The 15,888-nt window shown below is 35.8% G+C and overlaps 1 long non-coding RNA gene across 1 annotated transcript; it reads right to left on the bottom strand.

The window, feature by feature from the left end:
• Positions 1-10,254: 10,254 nt before the first annotated feature.
• LOC138310650 (uncharacterized) lies at positions 10,255-11,336 on the bottom strand. The gene is made up of 2 exons (XR_011206466.1): positions 11,295-11,336; positions 10,255-10,886 (listed from the first exon to the last, which is right to left on the bottom strand). It is a non-coding gene; the product is annotated as an uncharacterized lncRNA (long non-coding RNA).
• Positions 11,337-15,888: the final 4,552 nt, after the last annotated feature.

Genomic DNA, 15,888 nt, shown 5'->3' with positions numbered 1-15,888 from the left:
TAAAATAATTCGCAAAAGTAGCATAAAGTATAAACAAGAAAGAAATAGGATTTGGAATCAAGTTTAAAACTTATATTAATCCATATCCTATGCAGGAGATGGATCAGTAAATGAGGACTAAGCTAATATAATATCTGAAACAGAGAAGCAGTAGTAAGAGTATTGTACATGTATATGAAAACAGGAAGGGTTGGGGTAGAAGGGAGAAGTAATGCGCAGACATATAATAATTAGTAATAAGATGTATGCAGTATATATAAGTACGTTCGAGTGGAGAGACAACTCTGCAGTTACAATAAAATAGCATTAATATTTTTTTAAATTTGAAATAAAATCGTACGCATATGACAAAAATCAATATATTTTCGTGATTTGATAAATAAGTATCGTAAAAAATAACAAATCACATGAAATTGCCAATGTACAGTTAAGAGCAGCAAAGGCTTGAATACGAACTTGGAGGATAGCCTACAGTATACATGTGCATGTAATAGTGTCTTTTAATTTTCAGAGCATACACAAAGTGGATTATCGATAAGATTATACGGTACAAATAAAATCGCAATGAGTTACATTCCATTCGCAATCTCGAGAGGAGGATCTGCCCAATCCTGCTACCCAAAGTAGTAGAAATGTGGTACATTACCAAAGAGATGTTCATTTTGTTTGAAATTGATGGATCGTTTTAATGCCTTCAGGTTATGCGTTCCAAAGTTCGATTACAGAATATTTGCTCTTTTTTTAATTCAGAATTTGTACAGAAATATATATACATTGGTTAATAATCAAGGATTTTTTTTTATTAATAACCAATCAAGCACCCGTAATAATTACTGATAAAACAAAAACTTGAAAGAAGATTTAATAGTTTGGGAAATCTTTTAATTTTCATTTGCTGGTAAATGTCATTCGTCTACTATCGGTCAAACTTCAAAATAATGTAAAAGGAAACCATTTTCGTAACATCCATACATTGACAATAACAACTTGATGCAGAAATCATTGCAAAGACTCCAAATTTCCCATACAAGACGGGTTAACATTTGAAGATTTCATTTAAAATGTTAAAAATACGCATATATAATTGTAAAAATTTGCTGGAGAACGGATTAGACCCCAACAACAAAACAGGTCCATCAGTTACGATCTTAATCTTCATTATTTTTTAACGTATATTTAAAAAAATGTAGTGACACCTAAGTTAGTCAAAGAAAATACAGATTTTCACCTGTGTGATTATAACGTACCTATATGATCAGTGGTCCCATTGGTGCTATCCAATTCAATGATTGTGAATTATCATAAGTTGATAGATATAGTGGGTACCGAAAAGGTGGAAACAGCTTGCTCCTTTTTAACACTCAAATCTGTTCGTAAGTCTCCATACATCAAAATACTTTGTGATATTTTTATTCCAGACAATCAAAATACAAAATATTTACATTCGCTTCTCACTTTTATTATATACACCAATCAAATTGACATTCATGCGCACTATTGTATTTGCTAGAGGATATTCAATAAGAATTTGTCCAAACTAATGACGTGTGTATCTTACGCAGAATCGTAATATACATGTAGGTGACCGCCTTAAATCCCTACGGCCCAATACTCCGAGGGCCCGTTAGTCCGAAGGCCTTTTAGTCCGATGGCCCAAAAGTCCGAAGGCCCGATAGTCCGAAAACAGATAATATAACTGGAATTTATATGCGGACAAAAATCGAAATGAAAAAAAACCCGTTGATTACAGTTTTCGATGCAAAAGATTTGTTGTAAATTTGCTAAGGATACCTACATGTATATGTGACTTTGATACGAAAAATGATAATAAACAACAAAAGGTTGCGAATTTTAAAAAAGAACATTATCTTGAAATACGTAAACGTATCTGATATTAAAGAGTATATACATTTTTTTTATGTACAATGCGATCCGGTTGAACACCCCCCCCCCCCCCCCCAAAAAAAAAAAAAAAAAAAAAAAAAAAAAACATGTTGACCATTTCCGTGGGTAGAATAAACAAGTCAAAGAAAGGGGAAGGAAACGCAAAAATTAGTCGTAAAATACATGTACATATTGTATAATAGAACGACGTTTACAGGTACACTAATTGTCATTTTGCGGTAAGATTTGATTATATACATCATTTTTTCATGGAGCAACGTTAATTCTAATGCAATCAAATTACAGTGTACATAAGGCGTACAATCGCCGCCTGTCAATCGGACATCTTGGCAGTGCAGGAAACGGACTAACGGGCCTTCGGATTAAAGGGCCTTAGGACTATTGGACCTTCGGACTATCGGGCCTTCGGACTTTAGGCCGTAGGGATATAAGGGTGTCACCGTAATATAAGCCATAGTTCTGCCTTATAAAAATGAGGTATTTAAATGTACTTTGACCTTAATGAGTAAAATGATTGCAGTTTTTTGTTTTTCAATTTATTTCGAAAGTTGTTCTTCAATGGACATTACTACATTTGTACATAAACTACAAGCTCACATGTTCTCTCTAGCATTCATGCATCAACTAAAGTTATCAACTTCAATGTTTCCTTACCTTCTTAATCATTCTTGTGCATAACACATTCTGTTCCCCTACATAAATACCTAGTGATTCTACATTATGTACAATGTCAAATCACTATCAAACGATATTAATATAAGCAGTCCGCTAAACCTGCCTGCATTATCAAAGGCTTATTTTTCCCTAATATAGATTAGACAACATTTTTTAAACCTTAATAATTTAGGCAGGTTTAGCGGACTACATTATAAGCATCTTCAATATTCCATATCGATGTTACTTTCACTGTCATTATATTAACCCCCGGACTATCTCATAATAAACCAGAAGGCATGTCAGGGGAAAAACACTTTAACAATCATAGACCTGCAAATTTTCTTTGAGGATTAAAAGGAAAGCGACGCTCAACTTCAATGCCACAGAGTTAACAACAATGAACTGTGTATTCAATTCTTTTGATACACAATGTACATTAAAAGACTACACTACAAATATATCTCTCATTTGCCGTCAAACACAGAGCCTTCAGTTTTGCTATGACATATTCCGGGGGTGGATATAACTACAGTGATAGTAACCCCTGGAGTATCGAGTATGCATTATAAGTTGTAATTTAAGTTTCTATGTAAATCTCGGATTACAGTATGTATTCTTCGTTGACTGTATATCTTATTCCTGAGACAAATGGGTCGTTAATATTAATACTGATTTTAGATCAGATATTGACGATGATTCCTGCTAATCGTTCATACAATTTAGACATACGTATACAAGCTACATGTACGTGGATTATAATGATGAATAATTTCAATACTAGTTGTGCCGTTCAGAACAGAGTCATCGGAAGTGATATCGGGCACACAAAAACAATGAAAAAACGCCCGCTTCAAGATGAAAATCGGCTGAAATTATGACATAAAAGCAATGCATCTTCTAAACCTATCGTGCGTCAAAGACAGTGTATTGTTAGAGATTCTATGAAGCTATTAAATATGGTCAAACTAGCTCAGATGATGCAAACACCTCGACACAATATTTTTCGACAGCAGGGATATCGGTCACATTTTATTCAATAAAACGTAACAAGTTGTAAAAATAAATTTTGCTGCCACAAAACCGTCCCGTTTACTAATATGTAATATATGACTATTGAAAGAAAATATTTCATTCATTATATCTTTTAGTGGAGAAACATAGACGGTGCTTAATTAGAAATTATGAAAGTGATATCGGTCACACTTAGAACTTTAGGGGTAACGGTCACATCCAAAGTTACGAATACTGAATATTACAGCATTGTACATGAAGTCGCTATTTACGCATTCATGCAACTCTAGTGGAAAAGCGCCAATACACTTTTATTGAATTTATCTGATCTTGAAAGATGACTTTTTAACCGATTATCAGCAAATGGTTGGCGAGCTATAAAAAAAAACCTTTCCCCCATTGTCATCCATCCGTCTTTTGTTTCTGTTATTTCTCTGAAAGTACTGGAGGGGTTTCCATATGTAGATCCAGTTATGTATAAAATATTTCGGGATCAATCAGAAATCGAGATGGGAAACAAGAAAACATCATTTGTTTCGATACAAATACATGTATTTGCCAGAGAGTATTAAGGATCTATTTTAAATTCCATGTTTAGAAAGTCATCTTTCTTGATTCTAATAGCTGAACTTGCTGCTATGGTTCAAATTCCACATGTAAGCATAGTTATGCATATTTCATTTTGGGACCGATCCATTGACACAATGGCCAACTGGTAGTCATCTTTTGTTTTCATATAGGAGTTATTACCCATATTTATGTACTTAATGGACCTTTCTGGAATTTTATAAGTACTATCTCTCTCTTTACCATTGTTGTGCATAATGCAACAATTAAAGCGCGGTAGTCAACAACTTGAAGTTCGTTGCCATGTAGACATACAATTATCAAATATCTTGTTTGATATAGATATTTTGATATTCATTTATGTCATAGGGTTGTATTTATTAATGCTCATTTTTGGGACAGATAATATTACAAAATAATGAATATTTGGCTATCAAATAATAATATTGGAAATTTTTGACTACCACGGTGCTTAATAGCATTCATATATATGTAGATATATTTACTTTTTCACTGCACCCCCACTATTTATACTTACCAAGTGCATTTGACATTCAGGGGTGCATGATCTGCTATCCGCCTATTTTCATGTAACGTCATAATTTTTGTGCCATCGATCACATAAACTATAGTTGTTTCGTCCTTGACGATATTGCTTTTTTCCTTAGATATGCAAATATCTTTAAATGTTATCATACAATTGTTATCAAATGAAAATGCGTCCAGTTGAAAATAAGGGGAGCATGAATGTCAACTGGACATCGGCTAATTCAACATGAAGCGCTAAAGATATTGGACCCACATATCAAACTGACTAATTTGCAAATCCAATGGTAGACGTCACGATATTTCCTGGGCCTCTTGTTATCGACTGATTTGCTTTTATAATTTGTTTGCATATGATCATTTGTGATATTGTTGTTAAGATATATTCTATTTACCTTTTCAATCGTTATTGTGTGTTTATTTGTATAAAGCAAATTATTGAGTTGAAAATCTTTGAAGAAACTATCAGTGAACTGTCATGAAGAACTGTACAAACGCTATCAGCTAAAAACCCTCAGTGATCCTGTTTATCATGTATTCACGTATCTCTGTTGCTTATAGATCAGTGTGGTTTTCCTTTTGTTTACAACGGATGCCTTTACATCTTTAAGTTTTATGTAGTTTCGTGTATATTGTCAATGCGAAGTTTTTAAATTATAATTACTTTAACACAGAAACGTACTTCAAAATAGTACAATGGTACTACATGGAGATGTAATTTGTCTTGGTAAGGGTTGCCTCAGTTCCACTTTGCTTCAGCAAGCATTCCACGCAAAGGCAATGCAAGAACAAATGGGTATGTACAAATACATGTATAGACAAAAACAAAACAATATACAGTGTACGAATAACCAAAGTATTCAGCAAAAAAATAGTTACGATAATAGTTAATGATGTGTCATGTATCTCGTTAGTATTTCCTCTTGAATGATTAGATAAGGAAAAACAAGCTGCAATATTTCAGCAATCTTTACAAAGCGACAAACCATTTCAAAAACTTTGGATTTGACCGTTACCATGTGAACGACATTCTTTTCAAAAACAACAAAACGCCAATTATACAGGTACGTCACTTTTGAAGCGGATAAAATGAACTATAGTTACTACTTGAAATATAAGGTAATTTATATCAGTAAATAACAATAAAATTACGAAATTTACACTTGACATATTTTCAGTGAAAAAATTGTGACCGAAAGCCACGCTGTCGAAACAGAAACAATATCCCTTTTATAATTTCTAATAAAGCACCGTCTATCTATGGAAGGATGTGGCACCCCGGCACAGCAGCAGAGGAAACACAAAAATGATATTCCCGCAGCATTCCAGAACATTGTTACGGAGTAACAGCTTCACCATCAGAACAGTAAAGATGTGGAACAGTTTACCAGAAGATGTTGTTTCAGCACCAAACATTAACTGCTTCAAAAATAGACTTGATACTAATTGGAAAAACGAAGACGTAATTTTCAACTACAGGGCTACCATAACCGGAAAATGAACAGTATATGTTAAAACATGACATTTTCGAGTCCGGTGAAGAGGAACAATAGTTCCTGTACTGGAAATTATCTATATCTATCTATGTTTCTCCACTAGCAGATATAACGATTGAAATATTTTCTTTCAGCATTCATATATTACACTTTAGTAAACGGGACAGTTTTGTGACAGCAAAATTTGTTTATTTACAACTTATAACGTGTTTGTGAAAAATGTAACCGATATCCCTGCTGTCGAAAAATATTGTGTCGAGGTGTTTGCATTATTTGAGCTAGTTTGACGATATCTAATAGTTTCACAGAGTCTGTAACAATACACTGTCTTTGACGCACGATAGGTTTAGAAGATGCATTGCTTTTATGTGATAATTTCAGCCGCTTTTCAATTTGAAGCGGGCGTTTTTTCATTGTTTTTGTGTGCCCGATATCCCTTCCGATGACGTAGGTTGTCCCCATTGATACTAGCTGTGCCGATCAGAACAGAGCATAAAAGCCATTACAGATTAACAATTGGTTGTGGTTTGAATAAAAGTTTCCATGAGGTATAAATTATTCGTCCAATGAGACATTAGCCCATAGTTCACTGCGGTCGGGTCCTTCTCCGTGGTGTCAGAATAGTAAAGTCAAACAGATGTGATTGTTGTTCATTACCAACATGGACACTATCTAAAGAATGGACACTGGCTTTCGGTCGTGCTGGAGTCAGCTTTTCAGTGATCAGCAAAATATTCCTTAGCGTGACGTCATCTCCTCCAGGGGTGTAGAAATATCGAAAGTGATCGGAATCCCTAGAGTATCGAGGATGTTAAATTACATAATCACCTCGATTTGAATTGAAATTTGGTATTGTTATCATCGTAACAAATACCTCATTTAAATATTTTAGGTGCTTGTATGTTTATTATGGATAATATGGCACTACAAAACTTTCACTTTTTTCTAAAGTCATTTTGTTCGTCCGTGAAGATAATGTTAATTTTATTGTTCTCAAACTGAGGAATTGCTATATAACACTGAGGTAACGTAGTAAATAAAAAGGAATTGTTGTTATCAGCTGCATGCTAAGTTTGTACTGTGTGGTGTTCACTTCCGAGTACTAGTGGATAGTGTTACACAAAACTATAATTATGGGATTTTTATGATTATATTTTCGACGATTTTACGTTTGTCAGATATTCAGTAATTGTTAATATATATTTATTCCCTGCAATACAAGAATGCATGTATAATACATCTGCGTATGGATCAGTTATGTTGTGTTCTGCGTATGGATATGTTGTAAAGTGTTGTTGTGTTGTGTGTTGTGTGTTGTTTTGTTGTTGTGTGTGTGTTGTGTTGTGTTGTTATGTGTGGGTGTGTCATGTTATTGTGTTGTGTGTCATTGGGGTGTGTTGTTGTGTGGCTCTGTTTTGTGTTGTGTTGTTGTGTGTTGTGTTAATGTTCCGTGTTTGTGTAATGTGTTGTTACGTGATGTTTTTGTGATGTGTTGTTGCGTTATGTTGTGTGATGTTGTGTTGTTGTCGGGTGTTGTGTTGTTTCTGTATTATTGTGTTGTTGGGCGGTGCTGTTTTGTTGAGGTGTGTTTTGTATTGTGTGTTGTTGTGTGATGTTTTGTTGTGATTTTGTGTTGTGTTATGTTGTGAGATGTTGTGTTGTGTGATGTTGTCGTGCATTGTGTTGTTTTAGAGTGGTTTTGTATTGTTGTTGCGTGGTTGTGTGTTGTGTTAGGTGTTGTTATTTGATGGTTTGTTGTTTATGTTATGTTGTGAAATGTGTGTTGTGTTTTTGTGGTGTTGTGTGTTGATGTTGCGTGTTTGTGTTGTTGTTGCGTGTTTGTGTGATGTTGTGTTATGTGATGTTGTGTTGTGTGATGTTGTGTTGTGTAGTGTTGTTGAGTGTTGTCGTTTGATGTTTTGTTATGTTTTGTTGTGAGATGTGTTCTGTTTTTGTGGTGTTGTTGTTGGATGTTGTTGTATTGTTGTTGTGTGTGTTGTGGTGTGGTTGTGTTGTGTGTTGTGTGATTTTTTGTGTTATTATTTTGTGTCGTGTGATTGTGTAATGTTGTCTTGTGTTGTGTGGTTGTGTAATGTTGTTTTTAGTGTGATGCGTTGTTGTGTTGTGATGTTATGTTGTGTTATTTTTTTGTGTTTTGGTGTGTGGTGTGATGTGTTGTGCGGTGTTGTGTAGTGTTTTTTGTGCTGTTGGTGTGTTGTTGTGCTGTGTGATTTCGTGCTGTTGTGGTGTCGTGTTGTGTTGTTGTGTAAAAACGAGTTCTTATGGGGTCTTTTTTTCAACGGGGTCTATTTTCAACGGGTCGGTGTAAAAAGTGCGCTGAAATTTAAGTTTTCAACGGTTTTCGGGGTCATTTTTCAACGTTGAAAAATGACCCGAGGTCAGTTTTCAACGGGGGTCCATTTTCAACGTTACACCTCGTCTGACAACACTATATAGAACAGTTCCCTCTGGAAAGGGCCATAATAGAATAATATTACGTAGGAAATCTTGCATATGTTTGGTGTTGTAACCTCATCTTAGTTAATCGGTATATACTTTCTGATGTTATTAATTTTTTTAAGAAACCTTTATATTTTGGTCCGGAAAGGTAGTGGACCTTTAATCTTCAAATGAAGTTTCGGTAGGGCCCCCCTACCGTGATACTGATTGGTCTGTTTTTGTCCCTGAATTGCCCCAGTTTTGTTAGTCCAGGAGTGAATGTAACAACATTGAAAGTAACCCATGTAATATCGTTTATTGGGTACAAAAAATTCTCTTGTTTTCACTTAATTATGCGTGGGCATAGTTTACTTTGCGCCATAATTACAAGAAACCGTAACGTGGTCCTTTGAACTTCGTAGTGACCACGGTTCCAGTAATTGCATCCTCGATACTCCAGGGGTTCCGATCACTTACGATCTCTACATCCCTGGACTATCTCATAGTGAAATTGAAGGCAGCTCAGCGGAAAACATTTGACCAATCACAGATCAGCAAAGATTTCCTTAGAAGACTACAGAGAGAGCGACGTTCCAACTTCAAAGCCATATAGTCAACCACAGTGTACTGTTATACGGCTCTTTTGATGTACATCAAAGGACTAAATTACCTGTTCTGTTCTGTTTCCTCCAGTTTTGCTATGAGATAGTCCAGGGGTGTAGAGATCGAAAGTGATCGGAATCCCTGGAGTATCGAGGATGCAGTAAATGTAACTGACAATATTCCTCGAGTTTTTTTTACAAGTTTTACGTAATCATAGGATAAGTATATCATACTTTTCGACCTCATAACCTCTAAACATCATACAATCTTATTTATTATGATATAATATGCAACACTGTTTAACGAACACTATTGTCTATCGTAGTAAAGCATACCATATCCCACCGACATGCGGACAATGTTAAAAAGTAGGGGCAAATATTGGGCAAATCAGCCAGATTGTTGAAAATGGCAATTTTTGGTCGAGTAACATCTTCGTTAGCCAAGGGGTTCAATACGACACTATCCTTTCCACTGAGAGGATGGTACTGGGTCGTAACTCTTGGTATTTACAGTATATATAAGTAATGCGAGTTCACACAGGCCTTTTTTTTATCACTGTCAGAGACGTTTTTCTTATACTCATAAAATAGTTTTGGAAACGTATTTGCAATTGATTATTCGTCTATAAGTTGGGGTTATATTTTTTTTACTTACTTAAAATTAGTTTCGATTTGATTCATATTGTCCCTTGTCCTTTATATCGCTATAATATCCATGTTCATTTAGTCTCTAATATATAATTGCTTTAAAAAACATTTCATAGAACACAACATATTGACTTGAAGACTCAGACTTTGAACAGTTTTACATATATATAATCAATGAGAGAAATTCGACCGAACAAGTGCATATGCCCCATATCAAACAGCCAGAATCTTTGTTCTAGGTATTAGATCCTTCCATCTAGATGTATATAAATTTTCATATGTCTTCCAACATTCCATCTCATGATCAGCGACATATAGCATTGTTTTTTAAGAGTCTTTCTCTTATATATATTAAATGATAATATTAATTCACACACATGTAAAAAGTAGATTCTGTATATTTTCACAGGAGGCGGTATTATGAAAATTTTTAACATTTTTACTGAAATAATTTACAGTCTCAGTGCATATTTCATAGCTATTTTCGAGTTAATAGCATTGAATTAGAGTTCTAATGCTGGAGACTGTTGTAGTTTTGTCATCAAAGTCCAGTTTTCAGCTTTACCTCGAGGAGTCTGTATACATACCATCAACACCTTTTTTCTGATATATACATGTATTAATACGATATTACGGCACATTTGGTAGACATGTTCACGTTAGATTAATACAGAGTTCTACTTCAATTCTTTAAATTTGGTGTCATTTTATTCTCTACAGGCCATTGGGCACCAGTTCGTATTTGGAGTCGTTTTATCATCAAAGTTCAATTTTCCTCATCATGCCAGATTTGGGTACACCAGCACAGTCATCAGTGACACTGCAACAGCAGCGGACATTTTCTCCTTCAAACGCGGGGGGCAGCATGAAGCAGACCCCTCCCTCCTTGTCGCACTCCCCACCCTCGTCCACACACGACATACCGGAGGAATGACAGGAGTGTCCGTCCACCTCCAGATACAGGGCGGTCAGAAAGAAGGAGCGTCACACAGACCCAGAGGATATGCGCCACCTACAACCAATGCAAATTCTTATCTACCAGAGTTACTTCCCTTGATTTCACTCTATCAGCCTATTCGACCTTGAAAAAAATGGACATATCTGTTGGATAAATCCTTATAGACCTTAAAGGCTTAATGAATAATACAAACGTCATGTTACATGGTGCATCCAATACGCAATGAATTACAGCATATCTTCGTTTTAAAAATGAATTCCTGTTTATTGTAATGAGCCATGCGACATGCCCCACGACACTGCGACAGTTTCAGTTGGATTTCAACCTGGCTCGAACGCACAACGGGCAAAATATTTCTATATGATAACTTCGAAACTTTAATAAGACAAATGAACGAAGATGTCATGATGCGTCGGATTTGCTGTGATCATTTATATATAATCATTCATACATTTTACTCACCTTCATACTTGTGTGATTTCAAACTTTTACACTTCCGTATACATGTCGTTTAAATGCTTGGATATCTCCTATTAATACAAAACGTTTTACTGATTTGAGTCCTATAGTCTTGCATAAGTCCGCGAAGAACATAAATATTTATGTTTTACATCTTGTAAGCTGGACAGTTTTGTGATGAAATTTACAATTTAGATATTTTTTAATACATTTGTATTTTTTCCTTCTGTACAAAAATGTCTTCATGATGCAGCCTTTAGAAAACAATCGTTTCCTGCGCTTTAACATTCAGCTTTTCATCATTTTATCATTTTGTTTTTAATCTAATAATTAGGGACATGTGTCATTTTTAGCGGATACATTTCTTCTGCACATATCTTTAAATGGGATTTTTTTTTTCTCACTTTTTAGACTTGTACATGTGATTTGAGAATTGTGAATCGCGCAAAAATATTGAAAAATAATAATTATAAGCACACAAGTAACCGCAGGAGCCTGACAGATCGTGTTTATAACCAAACTAACAGAAAATTGATGAAGTGACTGTATATGAAGACAGGCAGAGGAAGTGGATGTGTATGTGAAGACAGACAGATGAAGTGGATGTGTATGTGAAGACAGATAGAGGAAGCAGACATGCATGTGAAGACAGACAGATGAAGTGGATGTGTATGTGAAGACAGACAGAGAAGTGGACATGTATGTGAAGACAGACAGATGAAGTGGATGTGTATGTGAAGACAGGCAGATGAACTGGATATGTGTATGTAAAGACAGACAGAGGAAGTGGACATGTATGTGAAGACAGACAGAGGAAGTGGATGTGTATGTGAAGACAGACAGAGGAAGCTGACATTAACGTGAATAAAGACAGGGAAGCAGTGGACATGCATGTGAAGACAGACAGATGAAGTGGATGTGTATGTGAAGACAGGCAGAGGAAGTGGATATGTGTGTGTAGACAGACAAATGAAGTGGGTATGGGAAGACAGACAGATGAAGTGGATGTGTATGTGAAGAAAGGCAGAGGAAGCAGACATGCATGTGAAGACAGACAGAGGAAGCAGACATGCATGTGAAGACAGACAGAGGAAGCAGACATGCATGTGAAGACAGGCAGATGAAGTGGATGTGTATGTGAAGACAGACAGATGAAGTGGATATGTGTGTGTAGACAGAGAAAGCAGACATGCATGTGAAGACAGACAGAGGAAGTGGATATGGGAAGACAGACAGAGGAAGCAGGACATGTATGTGAAGACAGACAGAGGAAGCAGACATGCATGTGAAGACAGACAGAGGAAGCAGACATGCATGTGAAGACAGACAGATGAAGTGGAATGTGAAGACAGACAGAGGAAGTATGTAAGTGAAGACAGACAGAGAAGTGGACATGTATGTGAAGACTTGGACAGAGGAAGTGGACATGTTTCATGTGAAGACAGACAGAGGAAGTGGACATGTATGTGAAGACAGGCAGAGGAAGTGGACATGTATGTGAAGACAGACAGAGGAAGTGGACATGTATGACAGAAGACAGGCAGATGAAGACTGGTACAGATGAAGTGGATGTATGCGAAGACAGACAGATGAAGTGGATGTGTATGTGAAGACAGGACAGATGAACTGGAATGTGTATGTAAAGACAGGCATGAAGTGGAAGATGTAGACAGACAGATAAGTGGAAAGTGGGAAGCTGTATGTGAAGACAGGCAGAGGAAGTGGACATGTATGTGAAGACAGAAGAGGAAGTGGAATATATGTGAAGACAGGCAGAGGATAGTGGACATGTATGTGAAGACAGGCAGATGAAGTGGACATGTATGCGAAGACAGACAGAGGGAAGTGGATGTGTATGTGAAGACAGACAGAGGAAGCAGACATGCATGTGAAGACAGACAGAGGAAGCAGACATGCATGTGAAGACAGACAGATGAAGCAGACATGTATGTGAAGACAGACAGAGGAAGTGGACATGTATGTGAAGACAGACAGAGGAAGTGGACATGTAATGTGAAGACAGACAGAGAGAAGTGGACATGTATGTGAAGACAGGCACATGAAGTGGACATGTATGTGAAGACAGGCAGAGGAAGTGGACATGTATGTGAAAACAGGCAGAGGAAGTGGACATGTATGTGAAGACAGACAGAGGAAGTGGACATGTATAAGTGAAGACAGGCAGAGGAAGTGGACATGTATGTGAAGACAGGCACATGAAGTGGACATGTATGTGAAGGCAGGCAGAGGAAGTGGACATGTATGTGAAGACAGGCAGAGGAAGTGGACATGTATGTGAAGACAGACAGATAAAATGAATGTGACATGTCTGCTTCCTCTGTCAAGACAGACAGATGAAGCTTCACATGCATGTGAAGACAGACAGATGAAGTGGATGTGAAGTAGACAGAGAGCAGACATGAAGTGGACAGACAGAGGAAGTGGACATGTGAAGATGCATATGAAGACAGATGAAGACAGATGATGAAGTGTGCAGTAAGACAGATCAGAGAAGTGTATGTGAACACATACAGAGGAAGCAGATATGCATGTGAAGAAAGGCAGAGTATATGGGTTAACAGAATTCCGCCTTGAAACAATCCCTTTTCACAGCTGAAGGTGTCTGACAGTCTGACAGGGGGTTCCATTTTGTTTTACACAGTCGTTTAACACTCTTATATATATAGTAATCTTATAATTTTCAACAATTTCCCGTCAATTCTTTCTTTTATCAGTTTATACCATAAATTCTGACGATTAGCAAAATCAAACGCTTTTTTGTAGTATATGAAGCAACGATTCATTGTACGTTCAATTTTTTTTTTTTTTTTTTTTTTTTTTTAAATGATTGCAAAATAAATATTGCATCCGCCGTTGAAAAAATTCTTTTTAAAGTAGTTGTATTTCTTATTATTTTCACAATCACAAACTCTCATAAAATATATATATGATGGTTCAGATCCATTAAAGCACCAATATCACCAGGTATTTTGTATATTGCACAGGAAAAAAGAAATTAAAAATACATTATAATAAAAAAAAGTTTTAAAATAGCTCAACGCGAAGTAGCAAGAGTTATTACACTGGTTTACTTTCATACGTAACTGTTTTTTAACTTTATATTTAGAAACGTTTGGTTTTATTAGTTTAACGATCCTATTAACAGTCAGGGTCACGTAAGAACGTACAAAGTTTGTTGTTGGAGGAAAGCCGAAGTACCTGGAGAAAAAACACCGCCCAGCGGTCAGTTTAGTCTACAATATCGAGAATAATTTAGCACCAGACTATCTTAATCCACTTTTCTTCCTCCAAAAGTCACTGACACTAATCACTATATGCTTTAAGAACTACCAGCAATAATATAATTCCTCTTCACAGACTTTCTCTTACTAAATCTTCTTTTATACATTATTCCTCTGCATCTATGTAGAATGGCTTGGATGAAGCGACTAGATCATCACCTTCATAAGAAAACTTTAAAAAAATGTATATCATGTAATTCTGATGAAAAAAGATCCAGTCCTATTTCAATTTTTAGTTACAGAAATACAAATATTGTACATGCAAATTTAAGACATCGATGCAGCAAGTTTAACTCGTTTCATGTAAACTCACCAACAGCCCAAATTGTATCTGTGGTCATTAAGTGTGAGAGTGCCTATCGTTTTTTTCCCAATGTAAATAAGTATGTGATTGACGGAATTATTTTTATTATATACCTAGATGTTGATATAAATTTGAAAGTGCCGATCATATTAAACCAAGGTATTTTCAGACACGTGCATCAATTTATAAAGTCAAGCAAAAAAATTTGAATTTAATGTTATTAATATCAATCTCTTTTGTCATTGTATGTTACGAGAAGGCTTTTCAAAGTTGTAATAACTTTTGCCCTGATCCCTTTGTCTTTTGAATTGATATTAAAATATGTTTTAACTTAAACTTTTCAAGTTTCTCAACATTCCTATGTTTTTACTATCCAAGATGGCGTCGTATCTATATACAGATGTACATTTTGTCGGGAAATATTGTTCTAAATTCGCAGATGTTTATAAGTCATCTGACTGAAAAATATATGTACATTCATCAAACAAACATTATTGATATAATTTTACACCTCATTTATTATCTTTATGATAATTACCGATATCGATGTCACCCAGCCGTTCATCTCATTTGCTATGAACCGTACACCCTCCAATCAAAATACCAGCTATGAGCCGTATACCACCGATATTTTTATATTGCTCCCCATAACATGAAATAGATTGGACTGAGAAGTATTTTTCTTGTGAACCTACCCTTATGTATCATAATAGAGTAATGTAGTACAAAAATATGCATTTGTGGTCAATGAAAAGTTCTTTTTCCAGCATCTGTTCCAACGACATGCGATTTATGTCGGTACCTCCCTTGGTGTGGTGGCTGTTAATACGTGTGTCTGTCATTTTTTTTTGCGACGCTTCTTGAAAACCATTTATATATCATTGTGTGACTTATATATTCGGAAACACGTTTATCAAACGTCAGTATCCAAAAAAATCTCTAAATGCAGATAAAAGCGACAATCTTAGCTCTGTTCAAATCCTGATTTTCT

The sequence above is a fragment of the Argopecten irradians genome, chromosome 16 (genome assembly GCF_041381155.1).
Source record: "Argopecten irradians isolate NY chromosome 16, Ai_NY, whole genome shotgun sequence".
Lineage (NCBI taxonomy): Eukaryota > Metazoa > Mollusca > Bivalvia > Pectinida > Pectinidae > Argopecten > Argopecten irradians.
The sequence above is the reverse complement of the archived record's forward strand: the minus strand, read 5'-3'. Positions and strand labels throughout refer to the sequence as shown.